General features: G+C 36.8%; 1 protein-coding gene across 2 annotated transcripts in view; it reads right to left on the bottom strand.

Moving 5' to 3' along the window:
- Positions 1-14,252, bottom strand: part of casz1 (castor zinc finger 1) — a 176,772-nt gene that overhangs the window by 139,588 nt on the left and 22,932 nt on the right. For both annotated transcript variants that reach the window (XM_044352871.1, XM_044352870.1), the window contains exon 3: positions 98-180. The gene's annotated coding sequence lies outside the window, so the exon portion shown is untranslated. The remainder of the gene's footprint in view (positions 1-97; positions 181-14,252) is intronic.

Consider the following 14,252-nt stretch of genomic DNA (forward strand, 5'->3'; position numbering starts at 1 on the left):
TGAAATCGTTTTTTTTCCCATTACTGTTTTTACTATTGGATACATTTGCTATCAAATTTACAGCAAATATTGGTGTATCATGTACAATGAGACTCACCTTCCTGTTGAACAGTCTGTGCTAAAGCTGAATCCGCTGAGCAGTTATCGCCTCAGGCCGATGCTCACACCGCCACCTGATTTCTGTAGATAAACATAAAACAGCTGTTTACCATCACACAGAGTTTCTTTGAAACTGGAGATTTAAAGCACCAAGAATTTGACCAGATTGCACAAAAGATGCCAATGCTAATGCGACCAATAACAGTTTGGATGTCAATGTACAAATCTTCAAAAGCAGTCACACAAAGTCACACCAGGAAAAAGCTCTGCACCCCTGGAATGATAATATACAGTACACACTATATTTTAACGTCAAGCCGGAAATTTGATTCTGGCATTCTGTGTAAATAATGATAAATAATGATGTCTGAATAATGATAATGTTGTTATTTAAATCAAACTTTTGATCTTGTGAGATTATTTCTCTATAATGATCAGCAACCTCTGTGCAAACAGATTGATGTTAATGGTTAAAGTCTTAAAGCGAAACCATGTAACTTTTAAAAGGTGCAAAAAAAATGGAAGAGGTACACTATTTTGCATTAAAAAAAAATAGAAGCAAAATAAAAATAATGCACCACACCCACCCTAATCTCTATGTTTGGCCACTACAGTGTATTTTTCTGAAGTGTGTGTTGGCTGAAAGCATCTTCATATCTGTGTTCCCAAGCAACCAGATGTAAATAAAGACTCTGAAGGAAATGCTACGGCACCAGTGAACACTCCATAGCGATGGGTAGCGGTAGTGAGTCATTTCATTGTTTTCCAGCCAAAATTTAAAAAGAAGGAAGGTGTCTACAACAAATACATTGGGGGAAATGCAAGAGCCACCATCAATTGGAGCCGTTGAGTGTTACAAGTAAGAAAAAAGCCAAATCGGAAGGATGTCAGCCAGCCAAAAAAGATAATGACAAACAGCGCAGTCAGACAATATTAACCCTGTATGATCCAACAATGACAATGTGGAAATAAGCAAAGCAACGGCTTACTCTAAGATGCCGTCTGCTTTACTCTGCCATTAATGCAACTTCCAACATCAACTTCTGCTCTGCATTGGTTACTACGTTGAAGTGTACATTTTTCTGTCATCACTGATTGTTGCTGCAATACAATATCCTAATGCTGCCTTTAGGAGGGTGACTGCTACAGTTCAAAGTAAACTAACATTAGAGTTAGCGTTACCTATGGCTCCACTAAGTGATATACACAAACTACCTCTCATAACCCTGTTTATTTTTACCGCAATTACCACTGGACGCATCCTAACATCCTTTATTAATCTGTCTTTTGGTGAATTATGATTGTTATCTCGCCAATATGTAACTTTGCTTGTTATCAACTAAGCTAAGCTAGTGTGAAGATGAAGTTAATGGTTTGTGGGACATATTCATGTTCGCTAACTCACAAACTGCGTGTTGACACAGCCTGAGCTGTCACCGAGGCGAGAACCTTTCCTGTTGCTGGTCTCTCAGTCAGTGTAAGGATAAAAGCATAGCGAGGAATGTCACAGCAGTGAAACCAAAAGTAAAATCATAGATCTCATCTGAAGACATATTTCCTCTCCTCTATTCTACTCTAAAAAGTGTGTGAGCAGTGTTTGTATGTTTACTGAAAAATCTAAATGAATGTGATAATGATATATTTATGTAAAATACAACAGAAATAATTGGTGACCAAAATGAATAGGACAAAAAGTATGAAATTCTCATGACTGCTAATTACCAGTTTGAATGAGCCTGATAACTAAAGAGAAAATGTATTAAATGCAATAATTATTACTATTGCTAATTACATTTCCAATTATGTCACTAATGAGAACAGCTTAATTATCAGCACATTGAATAAATACGAGTTTTGCTTTCTATTGTTTGTGATGGAGGTGGTGATGTGGTTACGACATGACCAAAAACACCCAAGGTAAAGCTGTAGACTCACACAGTAGCACAGATGGTCATTAAATAACGATAATGCAAATAATATGCGCAATAATCTAGATCTGACTATGCTGTGTGCAAATGTCTTCTTCATCTGTTAACAATGTTATCACAAGTTGGGCCTGAAAAGAACTGCCTTTATTATTCTGCAGTAGATGTGATGCAATTTATCAACATATGATCAGCTATATGAAATACTTCACTGTTTTATTAGATTTATTAGTTTTTACTAACTGCCTTCTCAATGTAAAACAAAATCTGACCTGTATTTGAAATTTCATCAACACAACTTTTAAATTTCCAAAAACAAAAAGAAAGAGATGCAGATAGAAAAGTACTGTACATGTAGAACTCAATTTGTTCAACTTTTTTTAGTTGACGCAACAACGAACCAAATGTACCTTTAGTCATCTAGAGAATTCTTCCTTGTGACAAATTATGAGTCATTCAACATCTAGTGAATTTAGGCACAATATAAAAATACATGTTTCAGCTAACATGACTTGATCGTGAAGAATATGTTCTTTTCATTGGAAAAATATGTCTTTTTACAACATACCAGAAACTTAAGGCACAGCTTATGTGCTACAGGTTGGAAGAGAGTTTAATATTCACTATGTTACAAGATGAAAAAGGAATATGAAAGTATGTTTGGCAGAGGCCAGGCACGAGTCTGGAGCTCAGTTATTTCCTGCTTTGGATAGTATATGATGCACTTTTCTATCTTGTGCATCTGAATCTATCACGGACCATCATAACACCTCTTATCACTGATCCCCCCAACAGCCCACCTGCGACCCTCCACGACAAGGCGAACTGCACCCCGTGTGGCAGTCGAAATATTGCTGTATCACACTCTGAGACTCTCAAAATGCTGCTGATATTTCTCGCATTCCTCAAGGGCGTTGCTCTACAGAAGCAGAAGTGTTGCTGAGGACCGTAACTGAGTGCCAAGTAAAGGCATGATGGATTAGAGTCATATTTCCATATGGCTGCTTCCTAATCCTACCATCTGAGGTAAACACAGGACCAGGTGAGGCAACACGCCTGTCTGAGACACCTCTGTAACGCAGAGGGATCTCCTCTTCAACACCCACGGGACGGCTACTTCCGACATGCAGGGAACTTGTTCACGGTGGGTTCCAGTAATGACCGCGACGTACATTTTTTCTATCCTATTGCTGATTCATAAAACAGAATACTCATTCAGTCTATTCTTTAAAAAGCGTTTTTACATTTGACATTCTGTATATCCATTATTGGGAAGATCATTCCAGAAAATAAAAGATATATTCTACATTACCAGAAGGCGCTCCAAACTTTGAAAATCTGTAATAAACCGAAGAGCTGGGTGGTTACCGTGAGTAGTGATGGCCACAATGGCTCTCGGAAGTAATTTTGACCCAAAAATTGCCTGAATTTTCAAGTATACTTACAGTTTTCTTGCTATACACACAATCTGTTTTAAGATCAGAACCTGAACATCTGGTTCAGCTCTTTGTGTTTTTCATGTGTTCAAAAAGTGAGCAATAAGGTGATACATCTGTGTGTGTCACTGCCAAGGAATGCTGCCAACCTTAGTTTCAAAGTCTCTCACCTCAGAGGCAGGACAAGAAGAGGAACAAAGAATGAAACCAGAAAGGAACGATGTTTTAAGATGGCTTTTTTTCTTTTCTTTCTTTTTTTTTTTTTTTAAATCTAGATCATTACGTAAAAAACAGGTTTTGATATGTTACGGCATGACTGTTTTTCAATACATTTTTTACACATGACCTCTCAATTTGAAAAAAGAATGTACACACCCATAGAACAGGTACTTGAGGTAAAAAACACTCACAACAGAAAGCTTCAGGAAGATGGGTATTTCACAAGTAAATGGGGTATGTACTTTCTGGTATTTGCCTCAGACTGGTATTTTCCATTACAGTGATGACTCTTTCTGGGACAGGAAAGCACAGATGGGTAGGAAAGCTACTGGCAATGCTACAAAGCATGTGAAAGGATGTATGTATCAGGGTTTTGGGGGGAGATGACATGCAATGCTTATATTTCAAAAAGAAACCAGTCAGGTTCTTAGTATATAGACTTCATACTTTACAAGAACTATTCATGCCAGTAACTCTGAAGAGTGAGATATTAACCGCAGCTCTGTCTCTCACTGTGTCAGGTGAGTCTACAGTTACATATGACTGTGAAGCTTTCGACTGTTTTGAAGTGAAATGAAACATAAGTAGAAGAGGAAGGAATATGTTAAAAGAACTTTTTTTTATTATTACCCAGAGAGTTTAACAGTTGTTTTCATAAATGTGACATTTTCCTGCAATCCCCTTAAAAACAATATTTAAATAAAAACAAGGTACACTTACTAAAGTACACAGTAATACTATAAACACAGCCCAGAGCCAAGCCACTTGTGAAAGCCTTGTCAGAACATGTGAATGAGGGAAGGTTCTAAAAAAGTGCATATTTTGATTCTGGTGATAAAACAGCAATCACAGGAGCTGAAATGTGTTAACTGTTCAGTGACTGTAAATATTTTATGGTGGTCTGCAGATGAGAATTCATCATTTCTAAGAAGTTCAATCGGTATACAAATTTACAGTAAAATATTTGAAAAAAAAAAAAACTGAGTCTATCTAAAGAAAAAAAGACCTTTGAGGTTTGAAACATTACTACTCATGCATTAAAGCAAGCGCATGACAAAAAGAAAAAATCTGAACCTGAATGGTGAGATTTTCTGAGGGTATGTTAACAACAGTTGCCTTTGGGCATAAGTATGAGATAAATATACTGTACAATATACACACACCTTTGTCACGCAATGTGACTTAAGCAAAAACAGAATCCACGTTCATGATTACACTTCCCATAAATGCAACGTGCAGCTGGCCAAGCTTACTTTTTTATGTAGTTGATTTTTTTTTTTTTTTTACTTTATAGAGTCTTCGCTGGCAGAAAGATAGCCAGCTTTAAAGATTCTTATTCACTGAACAGTAATATCAATCACTGTTTACATCAGTAGTAAAAATGTTAAATGTATCTGTTCCTTTCAAGAAGACTAGATCTAAATGCAATTTATTATATTATATTGGTGATAGAGACACAGCCTGTACTAACACACTGCTCACATAATCATCTAAATCTCACAGTTTCAGTCATGCTTTTATTTAGGTTTTCAAAATCTTAAAACAACTGTTGGTTTTACTCTCTGTCAGCTGTCTAGTTTCAGGGTGTGTGTGTGTGTGTGTGTGTGTGTGTGTGTGTGTGTATGTGTGAGTGAGTGAGAGAGAGAGAGAGAGAGAGAGAGAGGAAAAGAAGAATCATTTCTTTCTATAATCTCAGAGCAACACAAATCAGGACAAATTGTTACTCTATTAGATTAACATATTAGTTTATTTGAATTTCTCTAAGACTGCACCCACTGTGTTGTCTTCTGTTGAACTTTGGCTGCTCATGCCTCTGTGATGTGTTGGAACTTTAGTGCCAAAGTTTTCATGGCTTGACTTGATATTTTAAAGGCAATGCAGAAATATCCAAGTGAAGCCGGCCGCTCCGCTGACTACTAATACGTAGCTGATTGAAGAGCCATTTTAATCTCCCATCCACCACAATGTGATTCAGTGTGACTAAAGCATTTTTTCAATGTACAATTATAAGTCACTATTTTTTTCCCACAAAAAGGTACACTACAAACAGCCAGTCTCATTTCCTTTTTCAAGTGCCTCTCTTAATGTGGAATATTCAAATTATGGTAGCACTAGGGAGATATTTATGTGAATTTCAATACATGTTAAGGGCATGTCTGTCACTTATAGATTCACTTATGATTATCAAACACCAGTTTTCAATCAGGCTACAAAACTTGTACTTTCTATATTCACATGGAAGAAGGAAAACTTAAATCTATGTGGATTACAATATATTCCAATAGCAACAAGTTTGAAGGTTTAAATAATAATTTTCTTGTGTGATTTGATTGAGATATATTTAGATAAAGCAATGACTGTTTGGAACATACAGTGTATAGATGGACAGCAGACAAGTAGACTATGCCAAAGCATCAGTTTCAGAAGTTTTATGGATCTTTTAATGTGTTTTTTTTTCTGCTGTGAAAGCTTTTCACTATTAGGTTCTATTGTACTGTAATGCACTGTATATGTCCACAGCTGCTTTCTCAATGAGGATAAAAACTTTTAACTTTTTACGGCACCCTTTCAAGCCTACAGAGGGTGGTTATTTGATAAAGATAGATTTTGGGTGGAGTATCGTTTAAATTGCATCTAGGTACCCATTCAATTTTAAAACGCTATTTTAATCTCAGGTTATTGACTATATTACAGGGAGTGTCATTTTTATATTTGTCTTGCACGCTATGACCCCACCTGTTTCATGCTGCTACAACAAGCCAATTGACGGCGTCACAGTGACCACATCTCCCAGGACATCTACTATACGTTCACTTTACCAACCTTAGATTTGGGTGTTTGCATACTTATCCTCAAAATCATATGTTAGCGGTCCAGTTCCATTTGGTTTATTAACCCAACTTTGGTAGATTAACCTCTAGCTTCTAACTTCCAAATGTAGTGTTCGCACATGCCTGGACAAACTAAACTTGTGGGTAAATCACACAAGGTTTCATATTAACTGCTCCAAATGAACTAGAGCAAACTGCAATTTCATTTCCATACAACATTAAAATATAAGCAGCCATGGTCATATTTGTTTGCCTCTGGGATATAAAGTATATTTTTGGGCCTAAAGCACTGAGTTTGATTAGTAGTGGTAAAGCTTATAGAAACCATTTAGAAATGTCATCAAGCACACCTAATCTGTTGATAGAGTGAGACTGAATTGGTGTGACTGTTGAGTCCTTCCAATTTCAAGAGATTGTGTGTGATTGAGTCTAGAGTGTGTACCAAGTGTGGACATGTTGATTATGTATGCTAGGAGTGGTTCAGTCTTTTATTGGAAAATTTACACCCGTGCAGTGATTTATATAAATCAGTAGTGCCCACAAAGCAGTAAAACTCTAATTGTTTCTTCCATTTTGAAAGTCTAGCGTCCATTAAGGATGCAGTGAGTAATAAAAAGGACTTTTAATCAATCCTCTCTAGTTGATGAGTTGATGTGTGAATGGGCTATCCTACCTGACAGTGCTACCATATGCTGATTTCTTTTTCTATTAGTCAACAAAGAGATAAAGGGAGCTTATTTCAGTGCAGGTGACTGCATTTACTATATAACTTATTTGAAATACCTTAAAGAAAGAAGGTAATTCATTTGAATTGTTTCTGGTCTATTGATCTGTTTTCTTGTGTGAATAAACACTTGCTAAATGGGAAATTTTGCCTCTTTTTGTTATAGTTCAGCTCACTGTTGCCATTCACTGAAAAGTATTCAAGGATTTTGTGGCTCGATATGATCCAACCATGAATAAATAAGCCAAATGAATACAACCCCTTGCATCTTTTCAATACAAGTAAGTCTCACAGTATTATAAAGACGTTTTAAAGCAAATGCAGTAGCATGCCACGTTACTCCCTCTTGCCCACACCGCAGTCTCTGTAGTGACCCTTTCATTGTCAGATTAGACTGGCCGACCCCTCCACGACCGGCTGGCATGGCCACAGTAAATCCTGGAGACTGCTCATGCTAGGGACCTCGGGTAATTAATAAAATCCCCATTACATGCCTTGTGCCCGTTGTTTGCTATTTCAACACCCCATTTGTGCCACGATTACAGTCATTATCAGTCACCGCCATTAATTCTCTACCCGATGCCAGAACTGCATACTAATAAATTGGGCTCTAAAATTTTTTTACCTTTCAAGGAGTTGGTGTTGGAGCTGGGCCAGGAAGTGCCACTCCAGATTAGGAGTCATCTGGTGACTCGGAAAGAGCCCTTTGAATAGAAGGCTGCTGCATCTTTGGAGATAGTTCAAATTTCCCCTTTGATTATTTTCCTTTCCCCTCCAAAATGAATCTTTATTAAGCTTAAATCCTGAATAAAATGAAATTAGCAGACTGCAAAATATTGCTTTCTTTTCTGACTCTATTCCCTTGTGCATGCATGCAAATTATAATGCTTATTTATGTAAATGAGGTGTCGTCTTTAATTAGTTTTGCTTGAGGGCATTAAAATACATGTATTCTTTCCCCAAAAATGATTTGTTTTGTTGCTCTGTTCAGTTTAAGTTCAAAATGAATGATTATGCCAACTAAAAAGGTTTATTAATTCGCTAGTTTTCTTTTTTTTTTCATCCTCTTTTTGAATATTATCTTCTCCACCCACTTCCTAAGAGTGTATTCTCTGTGAAATCGAAAAGCCTCTTCAGGCAGTACTCTGAGTGCTACTCTGACAAGCACTTGTAAAAGGTCCCAGGTTGAAACCACATGGTAGAAATGCACTTCCACTTATCAAATCTGAAAGCTGTGCTCTTCAGCAATTCTCTCTATATGTATGTGTTTGGCTACATGACTGTTAGTATAATGATACATTATTGAACGGGAGATTTGCTTAACTGTTGTACTTTTACATCCATGTATGTATCCTAATGTGCTGTTAAACCATTGGAAAATACATCGCGCTCCAATCATGTGTTGATTCTATTCTCATTTTGTTCATACATCACAGACATATACATTTAGAGCATAACCAGTCTTGAGAGTGAGAGCTGCGTTATTAATCAAATGTTAATATCGATGTAAATTCCGACAGCCTGTCAGCTACCGAGGCCGAGCTCAAAACTGAAGCGAGCATGACCTGTTAAATGACGTTCGGCTGATTTGGGTCTTATTTTAATATTTGTTTAAAAGGATTTGCAGTGTTACAATAAATCTTCCTCTCTGCACTGTTTTTATGCATTTACTGTTGATTTACAGTCCCTTGTTGAGTGGCTATCGAACAGAAAACTGCTTTATGTCATTGTAGAAGGTGTTGGGTCAACTTCGGTTAGAAGCAGCAACTGACTGTGTCACGCAGTATTTCAAACCACTTGAGGTTGAAAGTGACCAACTGCAGCTCTGGTTATTGTTCAATATCATATCAGTATTCAGCATCCCTTCAGCTGCTCAGATGAGCTGAAATGGCAAGTTAAGATGCCCCCTCCCCAGCCTCCAAGTATGATTTATGGAAAGGAAGCTAAAACCATTACAGCATTTTTATTATTATTGTTCTTTCAAGGCTAATGCAACAATAGATTTTTGCATGATTGATGTGTTACACTAAACATTAGAGGATTACATTAACTTTGCATAGAACAGCTAAATGACATGAGATTACTTATTGTTATTTTTCCTCCACATGATCATACTGTAAACGCAATATATATAGTATTTCTTGGCACATATTGATTACTATATACATACAATACATACACACTAGGTGAACAATGTGCATTAATGCTGACTTGTCTGTTATGGCTTTAGTTGTCTGCTTTCAACACATTTTTTTTAGTGAAAACTATAAGACGCTCTTTGTTGTTATAGAAAAGTTAGTGAACAGCAGTGCTTAAGAGATTAAACAAATGTAAGTGACTTTGATAGCCTCTCATCTGCCCCCTCCATTCTGCAAATTATTAAAACTGTGTTCTTGTGGGAGGGAATATGGCAGCAATATGCTGATACAGTACTTCAATCAGCTAGGAGGAAATTCCACATGTAATAAGGAGGAATCGCTGGTCTCTGTTCTACAGTTCCGACCATGAGTTTCAGCTGTCAGGCCATATAGTACAGCCATAAACTCTCTTTCATGGCATCTGAGATAGAAAAACTCTTTGGACCACATCAAACCTCTCATACAATATGCACATGCACAGGCAAGGTCTAAATACTCAACCCTGACTATGTCTTTAATAAGATGTCCTCACACCATTACTGTAACAATGTTTTTTCAGTACAACCATTTACAACCAGGCAATATAGCCATAAAAAAACACATACTTGAAAAGATACTTGACCCGAAGGGTTTAAGTCAGAACATCCTTTGACACTGTCTGTGTTTTGAGCTCATCAGGATAATGTGTCTTCTCAGTCCAGTCTCAAATCTAGTTGCCTTGCATTAGCCTGCATGATGGCCTGTTTTTACAAGTAACTCTTCGAGGTTCACCTATCATGAAAGCCCAATATTAAACCATTTCATTGTGTGAATTCAGAAGAGATAAGTGTACAGAGTTGTCTTAGTTACCATGAAAAGCTGTGCTTAAAAAACAGTTAAGTTTTTGATCGAGCCTTGAGTCAAAATCATGCAGAGCCGAGACACATCCTCCATTAAAATGTTGACGCATGCTTCAGGTGCCTTTTACGGGCATTTGTGCTTGTGTGTTTATCATGTCCAGGCCATACAGGCAATGATGGGCATCCAGCCAACTGATTCTCCCCCCAAAGTGCTAATTTGTGCCACTCTTGTGTGCACAACGCTATAATTACCTGAAAACGTAAACTGGAAGCTATGCCTGACAAAGACAAGAAACTGTAATAAAATTGAGCTTTTGGTTCTCAGTTGTGGTGCGTCTTATAAGACATATTAATGGGATGTTTAAAGGATATGGCACTTTTCCATTTGTCTTGTGGAAAAATCTCAAGCAAAACACCTGGCGCACTAAGTGCCTGCAGTCTGAACACTGAAGAGCAGCTAGCAGTCATGGCTTTCTTTTATGAAGCACTGTCACATCTAAAACATTTGCTATTAACTACGCTCTGCAGCTTTATACTGGACTTGTCATTTCCTGATTGTCATTATGCATGGCAGCTATATTTACTATTAGAATGTCAGATTTCAACACCTTTTAACTTGTGAATTACCTAAATTAATACAAAAATAGTCTGTTTAAAAACACATCATTCAAATCAGTCAGCTCGTGCTCCTCATGAACTAACATTAAATGCATCAAAACCCTGTTCTGTGACTGAGGACTAGACCACAGGTGTCTTTAATACAGCTGAAAGAAGATTTATACCAATAGGTTTTTGAGTGTGCCTATGGTATTTTTTTTTAATTTAACCAACTAATTTAAAATCAGTCCCAACATTCAGTTTCAGTTTGACAATTTTCATGCCTAAAATGTTTACATATGATGTGTTATTGTACAGGAGATGGATTAGTAGCTCATTGAGGGAGGGTGAAGCAGGTTTCATTGCAGACGTTACACATCACCACCCTTAAAGCTGTTTAAGTAACAACCTGCCAGACCATATTGGAATTACTTCACTGTCTGGCCATCAGAAATGAAATGAATAATGATTTTTTTAAAACCTATTTACTGGCTGGAATCAATTAAAAATGCTCTGATATACAGTATAAATCTAATTCTAACAAAATAACTTCCCACCTGTATGCAGTCATAAAAAATGTACTCAGTTCACATGTATTTAGTTTTTTTTTCAGTCATTCCCCTTGAGAAACTAGTTTGAGCACTTCACAAAAAGGAACACAATGTTATGCTTTTGATGTGCATGTGCTGTAATGCCACATAGGTGCGGCTGCATTTCTCTAAAAACAGTGCAAGTTTTTTTTTCAGTGACGTAAATGCCAAGGACATACTTCTGTATGTCTTCTGAGTCTTCTGAAACCAAGCAAACAGAATGCATGGAATGCTCATTCTCAAACATGCCTCTAAAAATGAATCTGTTTTAAGTGCCACGTAGAATAAAAGGCCTCACTCTGCAAAGCTTGCATGGGCAAACCTGTTGGCGAATTTTAAGTGGGCTAAATACAGTTGAGTAGCACTACTGCAACTGCATTTCTTATCACTAAGGGCACCTTTCCTGTCTTATATACGTATATGCACACAATAACTAAAATAATACAGTATCTGAACGTTTTAACTCATGTTAACAAATCTACTACTCCTCATATTAGCATTCACCACATTGTGCTTAACTGTCACAACTCTGGATAAAACGTGACATATGAAAAATGTTGCAGTTAGTGAAACTCGCCCTGCAACTTGTCCTAGATAAGGAAAGAGACAATTTACATACAGGAAGACAAAATGGATGTAAGAACACACAACAGGACAGACAGGTTGAACTATTATTTACTGTAGAGAGATGTAATTATTCTAATAAAAGTGTTCAACACCAACAGTCAGTACATTCCTCTGATACATAGTAAGGTCTAAACTCATGCCAAGATTGTGAATACTGAGGGAATATGAATACTGTGTTCCTTTGTGGGGGCGCATGACAGAAAGGAAGAGAAAATATGTTTCTTGTTCTTGTTGTTTTTCCCCCCCAAGAAAACAATATGTGTAGGATATTGTATTTTGTTTTCATTAACACTGTGTTTGACCCTATGTGTCACAATCTGAAAAGCAATGACTTGGGTGACCCCCTGATTCCCTTTGTGGAAGCATTTGGTGACAGCTATCGCAAAAATTTACCCCCACCCAACTTCAACTCATATGTCAGGGAAAAGACTCTTGTTATAACTCATGTTTTATTTCATTCTTCCTGGCCACCAGAGGCAATGCTTCAACACTGGATGACTTATGGGGATAAAAGTCATGAGGAATTCTTACGCAATTGTAAGAGGCAGAAGCTGTTGATATGATAGCTGATGTAATAGCACGGGGGTGTAGCAACATTTTTAAATGTATCATTGATAATTGGTATTTTGTTTCATTGACTCTTGATGCTTTGACATTATTGTTGTCATGAAGCAAATGTGAATTTGAACCTCAGTCATCAAGGATATCTTAAGCACTAAATCAAAGGCAAATAGACTTTCTGTTTTTGTCTTGAAGATGTTTCTCCACTCATCCAAGTGACTTCATCAGAACAAACACAACGAATCTGGAACAAGTACAGTTACCGCTGACTTACTATTTCAAGATATCATGCCAAGAATATCCTTTTAACGTAATCAAACTCTTCATTCAGGCAATTACTATTCCCAGGTACAGGTAGAAAACCTGGGCCTTCAGAGAACAAGTAACCACATAATTATACCCCTCATACAGTAGATGTTTCTGTGTTTGCAATATACTGCTTTGCATACGAAGGGAGAGCAGCAACATGGGTTATGATGCAAAAGAAGAGTGAGGAGTTTCTATGGACATTTTGAGACTTTAAAATCTGTCATTAAAGAGTGTTTGATTCTCAATAAATTGAATTGAGTATCACTTTTACTCACAAATAGTGATCTATAATATGAAATCTAAATCTATGCAATGAAGTGAACAAAATCCTGAAGGCCAGAATAGAGAGACGCAAGTCAAAACTAGCGTAAAATATCAAGTTAGTCACTTAAAGATTTCAAAATACTAAATTCTAGATATTTTAAACCCTTTCTGCAGTCTCTACTCCAAATCATATATACATATATAAAGTGAGAACCGTAATTAAAGTGAAATAACTTTTTTTTTACCTTAGTCTAAGTTTCACAAAAGCCACAAGAATTTGAGAGAAAACAAAATGCCTGTCAGGGCGAGCATACATGAGGCAAAGGGGGAATCTGGCATGGCCTAAGCGAAGTCATAAAAATATTTTCCCTTTTATTTAATGTCGCCCATAATTCATTGCCAGGAAAAGCTAATCAATAGCACCTTAATGAAAACTTGAGCCATATTTTATTTTGCCGCAGAGAAGTCCCGGATCAGCATTTGTTGCCTTGTTATGTGCTGGTTTTCACCCTTGGGCTGTTTGACAGATGTGCATCACATTTGCAGATACCTTAAATATTTGCTCTCTTCAACCACATTTGCTTTATCAAAACACCACAGAGAAGGAGAGACATTACTGATGATGACAGCAATGAAGATGAAAAAGAAGAAAAGTCAACATTTTCCACATCTGACTGTTTTATCAAAGCTATGACCTAAGCAGTATATGGCAACAAACATTGCCAAACAACAGATGTACATAAATATTGACTAACTTTTGATGCTTTCCACAAGCATCCTAAATTTACTGCACTCCCCTAAGACTGTAGGTTCATAGTATTAGATTGAGAAGTGTTTGTTTAAAAGACAAATACATTAAACATTGTATCTCTTTCAATCTAATTTATTACCTTTACCAAGTGCATTAGAGTTAAATGACAGTTATAGGTTAATGGAGCATAATGAACCCAAAATGTGTGTAAAACAAAATTTAAAACACTAATTGAGGAGCATGCAGGTACAAAAAGTCCTGACTACCTTTGAAAAAAACCTAAAATTGCCATTAATAATATGTATTTCAGATAGCAAAACACAGTAATAACTGGGTGTCAAC

Source organism: Thunnus albacares, chromosome 5 (genome assembly GCF_914725855.1).
Source record: "Thunnus albacares chromosome 5, fThuAlb1.1, whole genome shotgun sequence".
Lineage (NCBI taxonomy): Eukaryota > Metazoa > Chordata > Actinopteri > Scombriformes > Scombridae > Thunnus > Thunnus albacares.